At 42.0% G+C, this 19,042-nt stretch overlaps 1 protein-coding gene across 1 annotated transcript in view; it reads left to right on the top strand.

The window, feature by feature from the left end:
• The window catches only part of LOC306662306 (CUB and sushi domain-containing protein 1-like), a gene marked incomplete at its 3' end in the record, with an annotated part of 487,379 nt that overhangs the window by 466,125 nt on the left and 2,212 nt on the right, over positions 1 to 19,042 (top strand). The window lies entirely within an intron of this gene.

Below are 19,042 nucleotides of genomic sequence, written 5' to 3'. Positions count from 1 at the left end.
AAGGAATGGCACCTTGTAGGTGAGCAGTGTGCAGAATCCATTACATGAGCTTTCGCACACACCAGGAACAAGGGCCAGGTATATCTGGGTACATCGGGACTGGAAAAGCCAACGCTGCATTGTTAACAGCAGGATTTTGTGGGCAGACCTGGGAATTAGGTGGAGTTTGAAGAACTTCCACCTTTTACTATCTATATCTATGTTTGTCTTCTAACTCTACTATTGTTTTAAAGATTTTTTTAAAAAAAGCAGCCAAAATCATCTTAAAGGAAATGCATTTAGAAACAGCCCTGTTCGACACTGAACCCTAAACATGGCTTATCCCAGGACCGTCCTCTTGTACAGTCCTGTGCAGCCCTTGCTGAGGGTGGAAGATAATCAGCAGAGTAGGAGAGAACAATTCAGTTGCAAAGTCCTACAACTCCAACTCTCACAAATTTATAAACAGTGTGGTTTTCATGGGCCTCTTAGAGAAAGGGCACGTAGAAACCACCCAGGCCATTTCTGTGTTTCATTCTTTGGTTACAGAATTATTTTGCTATTGAATTCGTCTGTACAATGATTATTGGAGAAGGCTGAAAACAGATTTACAAGGCAATTTTCTAAAATCATAACAAAACACTAAATACTTTGCAATGATACAGAGTTCTTTCCTTGATTTTATACTTGTTTTTATATTAATCATTCACTTTTCAGTATTTGATTGAACACTACTCTTTGAAAGATTGTGTGATGTACCCAAGATTAGTTGTAACATTGATTGCATGCAATATTTGATTAAAATATTCCAGTTCTCACCTGTACATCAAACATTATAATTAGCATTTTAAAGACACTTGTAAATATTTCAGTCAGAGAAAATTGTGATTTTTCTGAGAAACAAAAATCAGATACCTAGGTAATAAAGAACTTTAATAACGTTATCAAATGCATTAAACATAAAATGTTTACATCAACTCCATATTGATTGAAATAGCTTTTATGTTCTAATCAACTTTCAGAGACTGACATTGAAAGGTTTCTGTTATGCTGTGTTGCATTCTTATCACTTGCAAAGTCCCTCATGTATAATTGATAACAAGCCATGTACCCTTGATTTCATTTTAAGTAATCTTCAAACTTATTCTGAAGAGTGAATCAGATGGTCAGAAAAAGTGACAAAAAGATTGTCTTAGAACTGTAATCTGATACATAATTTAATATTTAAAAATCATACATACATGATAATACATTCACATCATTAAGAACTCAGCTCACAAATGAGATTATCTTTTCCTGTGCTGCCATACGGCTTCCTGTCTCTCCACGGAAAGTGACTGTGAAATCTTTTAGCATCTTCCAAAACTAAGTAGAGAGATTCAGATCTGTGCAGCGGGATTCTATGTGTTTTTCTTCATGCTATGTGAGAAAGCATGAATTACCAGATGAGGAACCATTTTATGTTCGGGGAAGGATAATTAGATGCACATATGAGTGACACCTGGGTGTGACCTTTCTTTGTGGTTTATCTTAATTGTTGTATCATTGTATGAATATTTACGTTTCCCCAGCTAGTAGACTCTTTTTGTGTGTGGATTGATTTTAGGCTATAGGAACAAACATTCTTGCACATATGTATTCTGTCTATACTTGGGAGTATAGGCAGGAAACCTCTCAGAAATTACACTGCTGGGTCAGGATCTCTGTGGTTTCAGACCTGGGATACACATTTAACTTAGCAAACTTATCTTTACACCAGGATTGCACTTTTGAATGAAAGAGCGTCTCTTTTCCAATATTCTCATCAAAATTGTGTTTTAAATTGTTGGGCCCTGCTACTAATATAGTATGCTTATATTAAACTTATCACCTATTGTAAAAACAAAGGTGTACCCCAGGTGTCCTGGGGTTGCTGACGTGTCCAGTGCTGGATTCGAGCTCAGTTGGGGAACTTTTCAGCCTGAGCTGCTACTTACCACGGCTTCCCTTCCACAATCTTGAGCTATACTCTTGAACTTTCACCTTGAATTTACACATTTTGCCCAAGTCGGTATTTATGAGGCTTAGCTTCTTGATTTATAACACAAAACTGATTTGTGTTCTCTTTTTACTCTTAAAAATGCTGTTCACCTTGAAGCCCAATTTGAGTCAGAGTCAGCCTTTGGGTGTACATTCTGTGTATGATCTTCAGTTCTATTTTGCTTATAGTGCTTCATTGTCCTTTAACCTGAAACAGATAATTTTACCAATGAAAAACACAGTGAAGAAATATACATTCTTTTAAATATATATAGGCAAATTCAAGCTTCAAATATATGTACATATATATGTATATATATATATAAAACTGTCTCAGCTCATCTGTCAAGTAAAAGAAAAGAAAATATTAAAAAGAAGTCAGATGAAAGAATTACTGAATTGTTAAAGATTTTATTAAAGAACTTATGTAAAGTAAGTTAGAAACCCACAAAATCAAATATTATGAATTTTTCAATTTTCGTAATCTGGATAAACCATACTAATACATTGATTATCATAGTAACTTCCACACCAGTGAAGGGTTGTTTTAAATTCCCAGTCATATCATGCTTTAAGAAAATCAGTATACTTCATATGAAGTATTCAAGTAAATTAATAAAACATACTTTTAATATGATGGACAATTTTATTAACAGAAAGCTTTAAAAATCAGTAAGAAGGAGGTACAGATGACTGACTGACTGATTAGTTAATGAGTGTGAACCACATAAGCCAGCTGACTTGGATGGCACTGATAAGATCCACAGTAGTTGAGATTACTGAAGAGATTGTCAGTGATAATTTAGTACTAAAATGAAAATTTACCGCACAAGTCTAGGGCTGAGGGACTGCCCAAGACTACACATTAATCCACATAAGGAAACTTTCAAATACTGTTATTCATGCATATTTAAACTCTGCTAAAAATCTTTGCTATCCTAGTGATTTTATAGGAACAATATAGACTCAGATAATGCATTCTTTAATTTCAAAAATTAGATCTTTAAGCAAGTCTTTTTGAGTCTTCTAATGCCTTGGAACTGAAGGCAAAAGAAAGAACCCCACCAGATTACTTGAATGGTCTCATTTGTAGCCAAAGGCTTGCAGGTCACGGGGGGCGAGCTCAGTTGAATACTGGGCTGCACAGTTTGCCTCAGTGGAACTCTAAGCACAACTTCTCAGTGGAAGGAGGTGGGTATAAAATAGGAGTAGAGAAGTGATACACAGTGGGACTCCATGGGGGCTCCCCAAAGTCCTGTTGGCTAGAGATGAAAAGCAAAGCGTGAGGAGCAAACTGGAACCTTTGTTATAGAGGACATCACATCTCCTACAGCCAGGAGCTGCTAAAGGAAGCACTGATCCCTTGCTGCCCTCATCAGTTACCTGTGAGTGAAGAGCCAGGAACAAGATAGGATTCTTCAGACACGCCCCCAGTGACCCGCTTCCCCCAGCCACGCGCCACCGCCTACAGTTAGCACCCAGTCATCTATTCACATTATTAAGCCATTGAATGAATTAATCCACTGACGAGGCTGCAGTGGTCATATTCTAATCATCTCACCTCTGAGTATTCCTGTGCTGTTTACATGATCTTCCCAAGGGCACCTCATATCCAAACCACAACCAGAACGCCTACTGATGTCTAGCACTGTGGGAATGGGTTGTGCTTCCGGGTCTACCAACTTCAACGAGTTTGTTCCAGGAGGGAAGGGGCAATGCAGGAAGACCTGCAGCTGGAGACTGGGTGCCGCTCCAGACACCAAATTCTCGAGCATGTGGATAATACCCCAGAACCTTCCAGCATCTGGAATGGCCGTCTAAAACAAGTCTGCTTAGGCGGGACTATTTCAGTGCTTTCTTGAAGATCGAACTATCTGAATGTCTGTGAATTCTTTTTTTTTTTTTTTTTACCAACTATCAATACCTTAAGGAACAAGCATACACCCATTTGTTCTATGAAGGCATCATGGTGGGGCAGACAGGGCACCTACTGGACAGCCAGAGAAGCTGGGAGTGAAGACAAACTGTGCTCCTTAGTAGCTGAGAGGCTGCAGGATCGCTTCATTGGGTTGCCGTGAGAATTTACAAGAAAATGTATGGAAAGAGTTTGAGCAGGGGGACCCAGAGGCCTGGCAGGTAGACTCTCAGGTGAGGAGTTCCAGTTCCTTGCAGATGGGTTGGACGGTGGGCAGACCTGCAGCAACTTGCAGGTACACCCGTAGACTGAACCCAGCCTGGGATGGTCTCCAAAGGCATGGGCCAAGCAAACATCTTTCTCTTCATGCCATAAACACCCAACTCGGGGGCCGACGTAGCCAGGGTATCAGGTAGTGCAATCCCACTACACACTGAGGTGCTCCTACTCAGTACCTTAAAAACAGGAGCTCCACTCTACAATCTGAGGGCCAGAGAGGCTGGGCAAGAGTGTGTGGGCAGGAAATAGATATTTTTACCCTAATATTCTGCTCAGAATGTCTCAGAATTCACCTGTAGCATGTATGTGAAAATGCATTAAAAAATAAAGTATGGCTAGTTATGGAAATCTCAAGAGAAAAAATTTGTGGGATTTATTCTCTTTTTATGAACATGTTTCCAGTTGTGTGGACAATGAAGTCATTACTGGAATATGGGGTTCAACATCTATTCTTTACAGGTACCTTCTGAAGGGTTATTTCCTTCTGTAAAATCAACTTTGGTTTTTCTAACCATGCCTCCTATTCCAGTGACTTGAGACACAGACTCATTTTCTCTTTCTCACTGAGAAATACCTCTTTGGCTTTGGATTTTGGTGAGACATTTGCTTTGGCTCACTTGCTTTGTCCAGCTGATGGCCGTGCCCACACTGAGATGTCTACAGTGATGCACCTCTGCCTGCCCTGATGGCCTGGCCACCCCAGGGTGCAGAGCTGAAGGACCTCGGAGAGCAGCCGTGCCCTGGGGCTCAGGCCTGCAGAGGGCAGGGAGTCCTGGGAGCGGCTGAGGAGGTCCTGGTGTGCATTTCCTCTGCAGATGCTGGGCCATGAACCTCAGCAAAACCGAGACTGACAGTGTCACTTCATAAGGACAGAAAGGAAGAGAGAAAAGAAAACCAGTGTGATGTGGGTCTTAAAAATATTCAACTAAGAACTAATTTTCTCCCACATATCAGGACATTACACCTTGGAAGACTTAGACATCACCAAAAGCTAATTTCTGCAAGGCACTGAGACTCCGAAATCTAATTTTCTCAGTACCTATGACTTTTATTCCTTGTCATGAGATGAAGAATATATTTAGCTCTACTGAGCTCCTGAGTTTTAGTCTTGAAACTTGGAATTATGAGATCTGTGGATGATCTTGATTGGATCTTGAATTTTAAGAAGTTGCTCTGTGATGTTAATTCAGTACCTTCCTCCCGACTGAAGAAGAGGGAAGGAAGATGCGGCCTGCGGAATCAAGGCTGAGAGCACAGATTTTGGTTACGGTTCTAGTCAGTTTCTAGCAAATCTCCTTCTGGCAGGCCCTTTACTTTTCACAGCCTTGAGGTTTAGATCCCCTGCGAGATGCTCTGTGGAGGCACCCCGTGCCCTGAGAGAGTCCTGGGCTCCGGTTCATCTTCTGTGTTGAGATGAGCTGGCAGTGCATGTTTTTATCCTAGCCACAAGGCCAAGACACCCCTTTTCCAAGCAGGCATACCCCACACACACACCTCGGCCTGCCTGTCAATAACGCCTGAGCCTGAGCGTGAGGAGCTAGCCCAGTGTCAAATATCCTGCTGCCGTGTGAGTCCTCGCCCCCAAAGCCGCCAGCTTCCATCAGGCACCCCTATGTGCTGCAAGTAGCTGATAGCACGAGTTTCTAGATGCTGACCTGTGAGGGTTCCTCTTCCAAGGGAGTGGCCTGAGAGGGACACAAAAATTCCTTGAAAATTGAAGAACCTTCAAGGTTCACTGTGCCTGGACCAATAATGCCATGGAAGTGTTTTGAAACCTGTTAGGAAGGTGGTGTCAGTGCAACAAAATCACGTGGACTCCAAACTTGCGTGGTTCAGATCTAGTTACTGCCAGGCTCTGGAAATCTCCAGGAAAATATTCTCATGGGATTTACTTCTTTTTGTGGATTGTTTTCAATTTTGTAGATAATAGAATCATCACCACGATGTATGCATATTAGTCAGTGTTTCCTCACTATGACCAGAATACCTGACAAGAAGAACTGAGAGGACGAAAAACATATCTGACCGGCAGTTTTGTAGGGAGGGCTCTGCTCATGGCTGGCTGCCTCCATTGCTCTGGACCCCAGGTGAGGCAGAACCTCACAGTGGAAGGGTATGACAGCCGGAAAGCAGAGACAGCATGGGGATGCCAGGGACGCAATATAAACCCCAAAGCACACCCCAGTGACCTGCTTCCTCTAGCCACACCCTGCCTGCAGTTGGTATCTAGAGTAGTAGTTCTTTCAAATTATTAGTGCATCAAATGGATTAATCCACTGCCTGGGTTACCACTCTAACAATCTGATCATTTTACCCCTAAACGTTCCTGCATTGGCTAATGAGCTTTTAGGGGATACCTCACATCCTACCCAAAACTCTGTGGCTCAATATCAGAGGGATACCACACTTCTACAGCCCTAAGTTTGTGTTTGATAATTTTTAAAAATCTCAATGCTCCATGATACTGCATTTTATGTTTCTCATGAAAGAAGCGTCTAAATTCTTTGACACACCATTTGGGGAGATGGAGGGACAGTAAAGACAGTGATGATAAAAGTTTTTCCAAGGTTCACTATTCCAGAGATCAGGGGATTGCTGTTTGTTGACTCACATTCTCTATTAGCATCCCATTATCTCTTTGAAATAATAGTACGTCCCTAATCCTTAAAGATTCTCTCCTTATTTGTAGCATCTACTCTAATTGGCTGCTTTTCCATGCCACCAATAAGGCCAGCAGAAAGCTGTCTACATTAGAGTCTCACTCAGTAGTGCTGTCATCCTAATGTCTGCAGGAGCAGGTAAGAACGTGCGGGGTGTGAATGGTCACCATGTACCCACTGCCCAGGGGATGTCGCTGGTGTTACCGACACGGCCATTTGTATTCAGAGCCAGGTGATGACAGAAACAGCTTTTCCCTGAGGAAAAGATGTGCTTCCTTCCTGCCACTGGCTGGGTGCGGCTGTGTCAGGAGTGGCGGAGCCCAGTGGGCACGTCGGCAGGGCATGTGGGCATTCAGCTGAGAACTGGGTCCCCCGCACAGCCTGCTGGGCAGTCAGGTGGTCTCCGGGCCTTGGTTACCTGTCCAGTCCTGAGACGAGCAGATTCTCTTCTTTCTGCTTCCTCCAGGTTCCTTCTCAGCTGTGAATGGCGGGAGCGTTGGATTTGCTGCCTCCTATTTTTTTTTTCTAGCTATTTAGGGCCTTTCTTCAAGGTGAGGCAGAGCATCCTGGCTTCTTCCCAGGATTTTGGCATTTTTATTTCTGGTGTTTGTTACTTATTTTGCTGAGAATGAAGGGGTTGTCGCACGGTGGGGTCATCAGGCACAGAGCCGAGTGGAGAAAGTGTCCCATTGCTGCCAGATGTTCACCTCCTGTGCTCCCAGGTCCAGGTATTTAAAACTGCTTGTCTTCGTTTGTGAGAAATCGAAGCTTTAACTCTGAGATTCGGGAGAGAGAAGACCTCCTCGGCCCACAGTCCAGAGCATGAACCCCACATTGAGTCTCTCCCCATCTCTTCCTGCCCTCTCACACTCCTAGCCTTGCCAACCAAAAGTTCCTGTGCCCGTGTGCTTTATGTCCCGTCTATTCTTCTTTCTTTCTTTCTTCCCTCCCTTCAGGTTCTCTAAGGCTCTATCTTGTAAAAAAGAGAGGTAAATGTATGCAAATTTTAAACTCCATCTTTAAATTCATAAGGGTGCAGGAATAAATAGTGTTTTTCAATCAAAAGACGGGAATTTTACATATTCACTTGCCAAGTGAATGACTATAAATGAGAAAGTTTTCGCTATTTCAGCAAGAGCAGATTTGAGCATAAAGAAAATGAAGTATGTCCATTTCCTTTTAACAAATAAAGTCAAGAGGAGGGAATTGGCTTTATTAAATTTGCCATTCACCATTCTCAGTGTGCTGCACATCATCTGCTGCAGGCTGGAGCTGCTGGATGGGCCGCAGCAGGTGATCCTCTCTCTTGCCCACATCTGCCCCACAGCCAAAGCACTAACCTCACAGGAACATCCCCTATTCCTTGTCAGATGTGGATTCCTTAATCATTAATTTCCACAATGATTTCAAGTCAGCAATATGATTAATTATATGTACCATGGTAATAAAACCCAAATTATTGGTTAATCCCCAATCTATAGGCAAAATTACCATCTGCCTTGTATATTGTCATGACCTCTGTGACCCTGCTTGAAATCCTTCTTGAGTCCCCAGGAGGCAAAATGCTTGGAAGTGAGGAGATGGCCAGTTTGCATCTTGCCTCTGGCACTCACCCCCTGTGTGGTCGCCAGTACTTTATTGATCCCTCTGAGGCATCGTCTCCTCACCTGCAAATCTAGATGCCATCAGTCTCTGGGTCGTGGCTGTTTTAAGGATTACGTGAGAATGTGACATTCACCAACCATGACAGCTAGTGGCACTTAGTAAATACTACCCGGGATTAGCTAGTTTGTGTGTGTATTGGTATTTCTTTGTACACGACTCCAGTTCCAGAAAATCAATACAATGTGAAAATTACTTCGACCTGTGTAATCACTTAGTTCATAGTCAGGGAACGGAATTCTGCAAGCAGTCCTTGGCATGAGTGACTTGAGCTGCCCTGGTCTTGGGCTCGGGCTTGAGGAACAGCTGAGGCCCTGAGGCAACAACTGTTTTCTGATCAATTACATGATGAAATTTTTAAATTCAAGTTTTATTTTCCCAAGTTTCTCAGAATAATTACTAATCAAGCTTTGCAGTCTGTGTATGTTTTACCAAGAATTTGCTTTATGCAAATAACAAGGTTCTGGTTATTTTACCCAATAGACAATATTCTGGATTATAGTCAAGGCCCTGTCTACTTCCATCTGTGAAATTCTCTGGGGCTGTGTAGGTGCTTTTACAGGTCTTCTGAGAAGACATCAGCAAATGTAAAGGATTGTATAAAAGTAGATTGTCTTTAGGGCCTCTAAAAGTATGGTGTTTATTTTTAAAATAGTTCCCCTTTACCAAATTGATACACAATATTGAAATATTTTAAAAGTCTAATTCAATTAATCTCACCAAGAAAATAGTAGAACTAAGTTTCCTAGAACTTTCTTGTATATATGCATTTCATGAATCCAGCAAGCATTTGCCACCTTTCTAATCTGCCCCAGACCCCCAACATGTTTGGCGTCGAAGGTTTCGGAAGAAATTCTTGGATCCTCTTGTCAGGATGCCCAGCTCCTGTTTCTACAGACTTGTCTTTCCTCCTTTCCAGTTGGCCTCTATTTTCACCAGGCAAGGACCTCTACAGAGTCGCAGGGGTAAGGGTAGAGCAAACACCTGAGGTGGGTGAGGGCCGGTGTGTCCCCAGGCGGGCATCGAACAGTCGTTCTACCGGGTCTTCCTCTGCTTTTCTCTTGTTCTCCTCCGTGTGTGTGTGTGTGTGTGCGCGCGCGCGTGCGTGTGTGATTCCTAATGCAGTGGATTCCCCATCACTACTGCATTCTGGTATTAGTTGTGCAGAGGGGTTACGAGAACAAAGTTCAATTTAAAAATATGCTTTGTCAGATACCACAGTGAAATAAATTTGCATATTGTTATTTAGCGTCTTTGAGCCATTTTTATCATTTTCTTAATGTTTCTGTGACCCTGAAGAGAGTAACTTGGAATAAGCTGCAGGAGGGTCACTGCCTCGTCCCTCCCCTGGCCCGTGGGGAAATCAGGCCTCCCCTCTTTCCCCACAGCCATGCTGTATGTTAGATTAGTATTAAATAGAGCAGCTCTCAGAGGAGAAAGTACCTTGGGAACCCTGCGAGCTATTCTGAAGTAGCACAGGGCTTATCTAAAATCTTAACATGGAAAAGTGGCATATCTGCAAGAAAACAGATTGAAAAGAGATCTTGATATAAAAATCCTTCTAATGGATTTTGCACTAGAAAGACAATTTATGGATCCTTATCATTCAGGTAGAGCTGCAGCCGATAACACAGGCTCAGGAGTGGAGGGATAAGAGTGCAGGAAAGCAATTGCAATCACATTTGTGAGATTTGGGCAAATGCTGTGACTCTTCTAATGTAATTTATAAATGGTGCTGTTCTATTGTCATAATAAAACCATATCAAGAGGATATTATTTCATGCTTGGGGGCAAAATCTGTTTAGATGTTTGCTTCCAATAGTGTATTACAGAAACTGTAATTGTAAAATAACTTTCTCAAAATAACTTAGTGCATGGGTAGAAAGCAAGCATCGGTGGAATTAATTCTTGGCACATGTGTCGGGAATGCAATTTGGGGAAAATTTATGTCTTTTCCAGAGGCACTTTTATTGGAGAGTAGTGTTTAGCAGAGAGTGAAATCCCATAGGAGGAAATTCTTGCTTGGTGCAAACTGAGAAGTACCCTGTGTGCTGAATCACTTGCCCAGGACGGAGGTCCTTTCAGGACCTGGGATGGGGACCAGTGGAGGCCAGGACAGGAGCAATGACTCATGTGAGGAGCAAGAGGCTGTGACAATGACGCCCTTCTAGGGAGAACTGTAAGTCGAAGCCAAGTGCAGGCAGTTTAATCGTGATTTTTTAGAGCACCCGAACAAGTGTGACTTCACAAAATTTCTCCTCCACGCTCCTGAAGATGGCAAGAACTATGCTGGGCTGAGCTCAGGGGAAAAGGCAGATGCTCTCTTAGGAGGGAGGCCAGGGGGCACAAGGGACAGATTGTAACATGGACTTGCTGCGTGGGAGACCAGCATACTGAGTTCATTAAAAACCGGTTTCCAAGCTTGGAAAGGTGAATTGACGGTTGGAGGTGACTGGCTCCTCTCTGAATGTCTGGCCCCCATGGGATGGCCATCAGGGAAGCTGACTCTTGGTGGATATCTTTAAGTGTGGGCTCCATTTGTCTCTTCTCTCTCATTTTTATTAGCTGACGGGACCCCCAGTTGTGATCCTTTGCAATAAGAGGACTCTCTTATCCACAGAGCTTAACCCAGTGGGACAGGCCTTCACACTGACACGGGCAGGGGATTGTGGTTCTGGGGGAAGTAGTCACAGAGATGCTACAATATACATGGTCAAAGTCCCAGGCCTCAGAAGCCCTGCCACCTCAGTGTATAGCCATGGGCCGCACTGAGCATGCTCCTGGTCTCCACAGCTTGGGACCTGGAGAGCAGACTCTCGGGACAATCAGCCCAGAGGCCAGCTTTTCTCATAGCTGCTCCTCTCTAGTCTAGCCTCTAAGTCCACCCCGTTTCCACTTCCCTCATCAATGCATACCCAGTCCCTCTGTAAGACATTTAGCTCAATTATTTGGCAATTTTCTGACCCTGTGTGGACTCTACACATTCCATAGACTGATCTGTTTCTTACAATTTCTCAGAGGCAGTGTGCCCAATTTATCTGGTTAATTAAATAGGATGAAGTAAAGGATGAGTGTTTTCTTCACCCTGTGGAGATATACTGTGTGCACATGCACACGTATGCATGTCTATGGGCATATACACAAAGCATTTGAAAAGCAGTGAGACCAAAATTATGAGAAGCAATTGATACAGTATCCTCACTTTCAAGAAATTAAAGGAGCTACTTCACATCTCATAGTGTTTCTAAAATCAGAGCAAAGATATTCATACAACAGATGCATGATCCTTTTAGATTGTAAATATCTGTCTCTTTGCAGAACTTTTAGTAAGTTAAATTGTGCATTTGTATATTTAACTGTCTTTCCCTCCAATAATTTCAATATTTTATGTTTATATGGGCTATATTTTATGCCCAATCTTACATATGAAAAAGTAGTAGTAATAATTTTATTATTTGTATAAATATCGTGTTGTACACTCAAAATGTATACAATATTATCAAAAATAAATAAGCAAGAAAATAACCAAATTTCAAAGTAATCTAGGATTATTAATAAAATATGTTCATTTATAAAACGCCCTGAACTTTTTCCCTTATATATATTTTTAAACCAATTCGAAGAGATGGGCATTATAACTAAAAGTTGCATCATTTTTTTTTCTAATTTACCATAGAAAAATTACTTCTGTGTCTATACATCCACACAGGGACAGATACACACATCCACTAGGCACTGACTTATTTCAGACATGGGAATGGAAAACCACTTGGAATGGCACTATCAAATTGGTCAGGGATTCCTTCTGAGCTCTTGCTTACATGTCAGTTCAAGAGCTAGTTGGAGTTGTTTTCTGGTCCTCCTGAGCACCAGATAGAAAGATGTCTCCACAGCAACAGAGGCAGCTGTCTCGCCATAGACACCCTGAGTTTTCTATGTGTCAAGTTGTATTGTGTTTAGAATTTGTGGCTAAGTGAATGAAGGCCAGTGAACAGTCTTTTCTTGGGCTTTGTAAATGTACAACTTAACACAATGTTTCTCTAGACTTCTCTCAGACTGCTAACAATTACTAACAGAGCTGCCGCGAGCTCTAGCTGCCACGAGCTCAGAGTCAGCTGTGATGGATGACTGGACACCTGTGTTAAAGCAGACTCAAGTTGATGCTGAGGGGATTGGTGAAGGAGGAAAGCAGGCCATGCAGACATACCACAGACACCTCCCGATTATCTAATGTGTACACCGATGTGGAACATGGATGTCTTAGTAGCAACAACATCGAAAGCCTTCAAGAGCAGAGCTACAGGAGGCTCTGCTGCTTGGCCATGCAAGTGGTTCACCCAGGAGCCACAGACATTGTGAAAACCCAAGTTTAAAAGAAGTGTGAGGTGTTCCACTCATCTGTGCCCAAGAGAGTTTACCTTAAGTGGCAGTCTTGAGTTCAGATGCAAAATGTGTTTTAGAATCAGAAAATGCAATAGATTAAACATGTCTGTGTATAGATTTACCTATTTTATCTATTTTTATGTGACATGTTGAACAGAAAAGAAAAAATAAACAAGTGTACTAGGCACTATATTCAAAGGCCAAAAGTTAAAATGTAAAACAATATGCTACTTTAAAAAGGCGCCTTCACTTTGCCTCTACCTGGCCAAGGTTAGGGATGGGTGGCCACTGCAGTGTGAGTGTGCGTTTGACTTCACCTTTTGGATTTTGCCTTCCTGTGTCCACTTTCCTTGCTGGCATGTCAGCCTGAGGGTGTTGGGTAACCTGGAGTAGCAGGGAGAGGAGGCATCTGGCCCCAGATCACCCTCTGCTATCCCTGATGTAGGTGAGTCACCCTTGTGGCCTCCAGTCTTACCAGATCACCCAGGTGTGCCCACAGGGGCAATATTGCCTACTGATCTCATGTGTGAGCATCCCTCTGGGCATCCTGCATCCCTGCTGGACTCAGAAGTCTTCTATGGTCTCTGCCATAGAATCTCTGGACTCAGAAAGGCTTGAATCCAGACATGGCAGCTGCATGACTTCATTGTCACCACCTGGCACTTTTCAGAAGGGTTTTGAGCACCCAGAAATTTTGCTGAGAAAGAAGTCCCCACCCCATCTGGTCCTAGGTCTCCTGTTCTCTGCAGGGTCCTATCCTCATGTTCTCTTGTGGACAAGCTCATTTTTGTCATCCATATTGTTCATCCCTAGATTAGGCAAACTTCGTCAAGTCCCCAGAGAAGGGATGTTGTCTTATTTTCTTAAAAGTTTACAATTTGTAACATGAGCCTTAATCCTGAAAATCTATTTAAAATAATCATCATTATTAAACAAATACAGCTTTTGATGCCCTGAATTTCAAATGTCTGTTTTGGATTCAAAAGTCACAAATCGATTCTTTGTTCGTTGTGTTCAATGGTGATTCCTCTCTGAATAGAGGGATGTCCACAAGGTTTCCAAATCAGGGACGGATTTTAAAGAAGAAGAAAACTTAGTAGGTCAATTTTTCATCTCAGTGGGCAAGCCACCTTGGATGGCCAAGTAGCAGCACCACTGGTTTGAGAGAGATGAGCGGGGACATAGGTACAGTCCCTGACACGCTGTGCACAGCGTAGCCCCATCACTAAATATCACTGGAACTTCTCTTCCCTGTGAAATATGAAGGTTGAAATCCCTGTGTCCAATGCCACCTGATGTCCTGAACTACTTAAAATTCTAGTGTAGTAAAGAATATCTTCTGTACATACACCCGGTCCTGGAAGAATTCTAATCTGCAATCTTGAGTAACTTTAACGAGCTAATTAAATTGTTGTTCCCAGAGAATGCTAGTTTAATAACCATAACTACACACTTCTGAATTTGCAGACATTCTACTTTCTGATTACCTCAACTCTGGGTATCCTAGCTAGACATTAATTTCAGTCTTCCTGCTATGCGGACCAGGATCCTGATTGCTGTTTCTATTACAAAATAATTCATCATATTTAAAGGCAGAGCTCTTTCCTTCCCATTTAATTACACAATATTTCACTGATGTACCATGCACATTTTTATTTTAAAGTACATATTTTTCATTATTGGATGATGTCTGTCTCTGATTTGAAGAGACTTTGTGCCCACATGCTGCCCTGCATTCTTTCTCTAAACGCTAAAACGGAAGCGAGCGATGTTGAGGGCTTTGTGATGTTGTATTCTGTTGAAATGTTCACAGGTTATGTGCAGCCGTGTGTATCCCTGTTCTTTCCTGGGCAACGAAACCTGGATGGAGAAGGTAGAACAGCTGCTGTAAGCCATTGATGTGGATTGCTTAATTTCCCTCCTTCCCATCTTTCACCTCAGACTATAAGACTCTTGAATGTAGCAAAGGTGTTAACCACGCATATATATCTTTTAGAAGATATTCAATGAATTATTTTAATGAATGAAGAAAAGACCTAGATTAACCAATATTGCACTTCAGATAAAATGTATAGTAAGTTGCAGACTCACAGCTGTTGGGATAATAATGGTCAAAATAATGTTAGCTACAATGTAGAAAGCATTTTGAAAATCATTACCTCATATTTTATCCATGGCATGAACTCTTCCAAATGACATGCAGTTGAACCAATAGACAAACATAGGATAGAGAAGTGGATTCCTCAAAATCTAAGCAAGTTCTCAGTGAGTGGTGGGAGGAACTGCTTGGTAGAGTTCTTATTTCTCAGTCTTGAAAGATTTCACACAAGCCCTGGGCAGGATCTTGCTGAAAAACTCTTCTTGAGGAAATTAATTTCTTAGGCCAAGTCTCTGTAAGCTATATTATGAGGATAATCATGTTGGCATATGACCCAAAGTATGATACTATCAAATATTGAGGATTAACGTCAGTTTGGCAACTTTTGGCTTTATAGAAATTTTCTTTGAAGCAATTATGATTTCAAAAAAAGATTTAACTTAGTGATATTTCCTAATTTACTTAAAATATGCACTTGACATTTTAACTAAACTGTAGTTTTAAATACATTTGACATTTTCAAATCACAAACACTGTAGATTATGTAATAAATACAATGTGTAATTTTGAAGTGCACCTCTTTAATGAATTCATAACTCCCTCATTAATTTTTGGGAAATAAACAAGGCCCACTCTGATCTTCTCTTCCTGTGAGCTTTTCACTGAGTTTGCCTTTTTCTTTCTACCATCACCACTTCTAACTGATGAGATTATAGCAGCGACATTAGCGATTTAAATATCTTGAATGATAATGCGGTACAAAATAGTTTGGATCTGTTACTAGGTGCAATTCATCCTAGTAACTCATTGAAAAATGGAAGAAGAGTAAACTTCTTCAGTTGTGAAACTCGTGTTCCTGCCAAGTGAACATGTACCTGGAATTCAGAAAGGTGCCACAGTCCTTTCTTGCTTTACCCTACAATCACTCATGTTTGACAGGTGTGCTCTGTCAATTACCCACATTGCTGGAAGTGAGAGGGGAATTGGTTTCTCCCAGTAGAAAATATAGTGAATGAGATTCTACGGGACAACAGGGGAGCCAGTAGAAAAGATAGAGAGAGGCACGTTGGGCTGACGCCAACCATACATTTTTTTGCTAGGAATGAAATTGATTTTTTTGTCACTGTTCTTAAACCAAATTCCCTTTGGTGACCATTCTCTTCTTCCTCCTGCAAACAATTTAGCTAGGGCCTTGGATGAAACGTGATGCTCAGAGTGAGGACAATGGGTGGTATTCCACAGTGGAGACCAGGATGAACTCAGATCCTCTTACAGCTTAGCTCTTGGCACCAGCCCCTGATTAAGTGGGCCAGGCCGTGGGGGACCTGTTGGGTCATTGGAGGTAGGGAATGACCACCCAGAGAGGCAGGCTTTGTGACTGCACGTACACGCTGGTCACCCCAAGTAGTTTCAGGATGTCATCACCTTGATTCCTGATTCTTGACTTTTTAAGTCACAACACATGAAGAAAGGGGTCAAATATTCACTGCTGTAGGTGATACCAGTTTCATAAAGAAAAATGAAGAGGACAACTGATGGACTTGTCTTTGGATTTTCTACTTTCATTAACACAGTACTTCAGTGACCTTGACTTGGTCAGCTGGAGACTCATCTTTGTCCAACACAATCAGCTCATGTTAGGTTCAATTCTTTGGCCCTCAGGTATGAGTGAGTCCATGCCATTGCAGCAGACGGATCACACGTGTACATTTTATCTGTACATGTCCATCCAAGCTCATTGAGCACCCCCCACTGACGTTGCTTTTAAACCCCGCAGCATCATGGTGATTTTACTTGAGCTAATACAGTTCAACAGTGTCTCTTTGTAATCCCTGTCCTTTAACATACCCCTGTTCTAAACTCATTATTTAAAGAGAACACAAAATTGTGTTTTTTACAGGGCTGTCACATCATTTTGTATCTAATTTATTACAATAGATATTTAAAACTTCAAAATGGGCAATCACTAAGTTAGAAAATCCTCAATGGATTTTGTTCAAGTTAGTTTTGGAAATGATATTTTTTTAGTTATTAAGTACTACTTGTTGGTTTTCTACTACATTGTTTATTTTAATCTTTATTAATGTTTCCTTGCACGTCTCTCAGACTCTAACTTTCCAAAGCATTTTTAATTAAACTGCTTAATATGAGATAATTATAGATTCACATAGACTTATAATAGCTTTTATAGAGAAATTCTGTATACCGCACCACCGACCACAGAAGAAACACCGAGGAAGCTGTACTCCCATAACATCCCAGAATGCAGACTTGGTGTGGTGTAGACACACAACACCCCGGCCCTGGAGGGGTAGCTGGGTACACGCCAGGAGAGTGGGTGCCGGGGCACTGGTGGGCGGCCGCTGTGTGTGAGCCTTCAGGACCATGAGGGACTCCTCTCCAGGGCCTGCTCCACCTCTAGGTCCCAGGAGCCCCCGCAGCCGTCAGTCTTCCTTTCCTTCTAACCAGCCTCCGCCGTCCCTGTCAGCCTCTGCGTGCCTGTCAGCCTCCGCCCTTGGAGAGAGGCCGTGCTGTTTCTCTGGTTCCCTCACAGCTGGGGCGGTGAAGCCTCTCGCCCTGCACGTGCGGGCCATGGGGTGATGCGAGTCTGTACGTCATTCCCCGACCCCTGATTGCCACTTGTCTGTCACAGACGAGCCTTGAGGGGTCATCAGATACTCTAGATACCTGGCCTTTTTCTGATGGAGGGTTTACTCATATTTTTTCAGTCTTTCATCTTCATAACAGGGTCTTCTGCAGAAAATGTTTAAAGTTTTTATACAGTCTGATTTATTGATTTTTGCTCTTTTGGATTATAATTCATGTGTCAAGTCTAGGAGCTCTTTGCTTAACCTAGATCCTGAAGACTTCATCTGTATCTTCCTGAAAGTCATAGTTTTCCATTTTCCACTTTCCTTTGTGATCCATCTTGAGTTAATTATCACACGGGCGTTAGACTAAGGTCTAGGGCATGTTTTGCAGGGGAATGGCAGGGACAGTCGTTTGTTCCAGCACAGTTTGTCAAATTCTTCCATCAAGCTGCTTTTACACCTTTGTCAAATGCAGGCTGCGCATATCTGTGCAGGTCTTTTTCTGGGTTTTCAGTTTTGATCCATTGATGCTTGGGTCTATCCCTTTGCCAAGGCACCAATAAAATTATTTTCATTGCTGTAGATCAAATAAATTCTGAAATCAGATAGATGGTGTCCTTCTATTTAACTTATTTGTTTTTTTAATTCATAGAGCTATCCTGGTTTTCTTTCTTTTTTTTTTTTTCTGCCTTTCCATATAAATTGTAGAATAATCCTGTCTGTGTTTACAAAGATACTTCTTGGACTCAGAATTCTCACTTGAGACACCTCCCCCAGCACAGAGTGATGGCTTTGCCTCTGGGGTCATGGCCAACTACATTGTTCTTTTACTTGCTGGTGGCATCCTTTCCCCAGAAGCACTGCCCAGTATCTGGCTGAAACACAAACATTTCAAGAACAAAATGTAATTAACCAATTACATGGTTTTTATACCATTTTCATGTTTTCTCATAAATTTTAGCATACATGTCTACATAACTTTGCTTTTATTTATAGTTCAATTAAGAAAATGACTAAAATTGATTTATAAGAAATTATGGCAATATATTACAGTCATGTAAAACTAAAGAATCACTGATTTTTTTTTTAAACAAAACTGATGTAGAAAACTTAAATTGACACAAAATGATGATAGTAAAAAACAAAATAGCATGTCATACACATGACCAGTATGTGTGCCATTATTTTGTGGCTTGACCATGATCCGTTTTTAAGCTCGTTCTATGATTTCATTCATCCGTTATTGTTTTATCTGTGGGCAGTCCATCACGAGGCTGGCCCCAGAGCATGATCCAGGAGCCGCCTTAATGCCGCACTTGGTACAGCAGGGTGCCTGGCAAGCCCGGCTTCTGCTGCTGGGAAGACATGCAGGCAGACTGCCTTTGCATTATGGCTTTTGGTCAGGCACCCGGAGCACATATCTGCACACAAACCTATTTAATTAGGAAACTCCGGG

This window comes from Sciurus vulgaris (genome assembly GCF_902686455.1).
Source record: "Sciurus vulgaris genome assembly, chromosome: 5".
NCBI lineage: Eukaryota > Metazoa > Chordata > Mammalia > Rodentia > Sciuridae > Sciurus > Sciurus vulgaris.
Note: the sequence above shows the minus strand (reverse complement) of the source record. Positions and strands in the feature narration are given on the sequence as shown.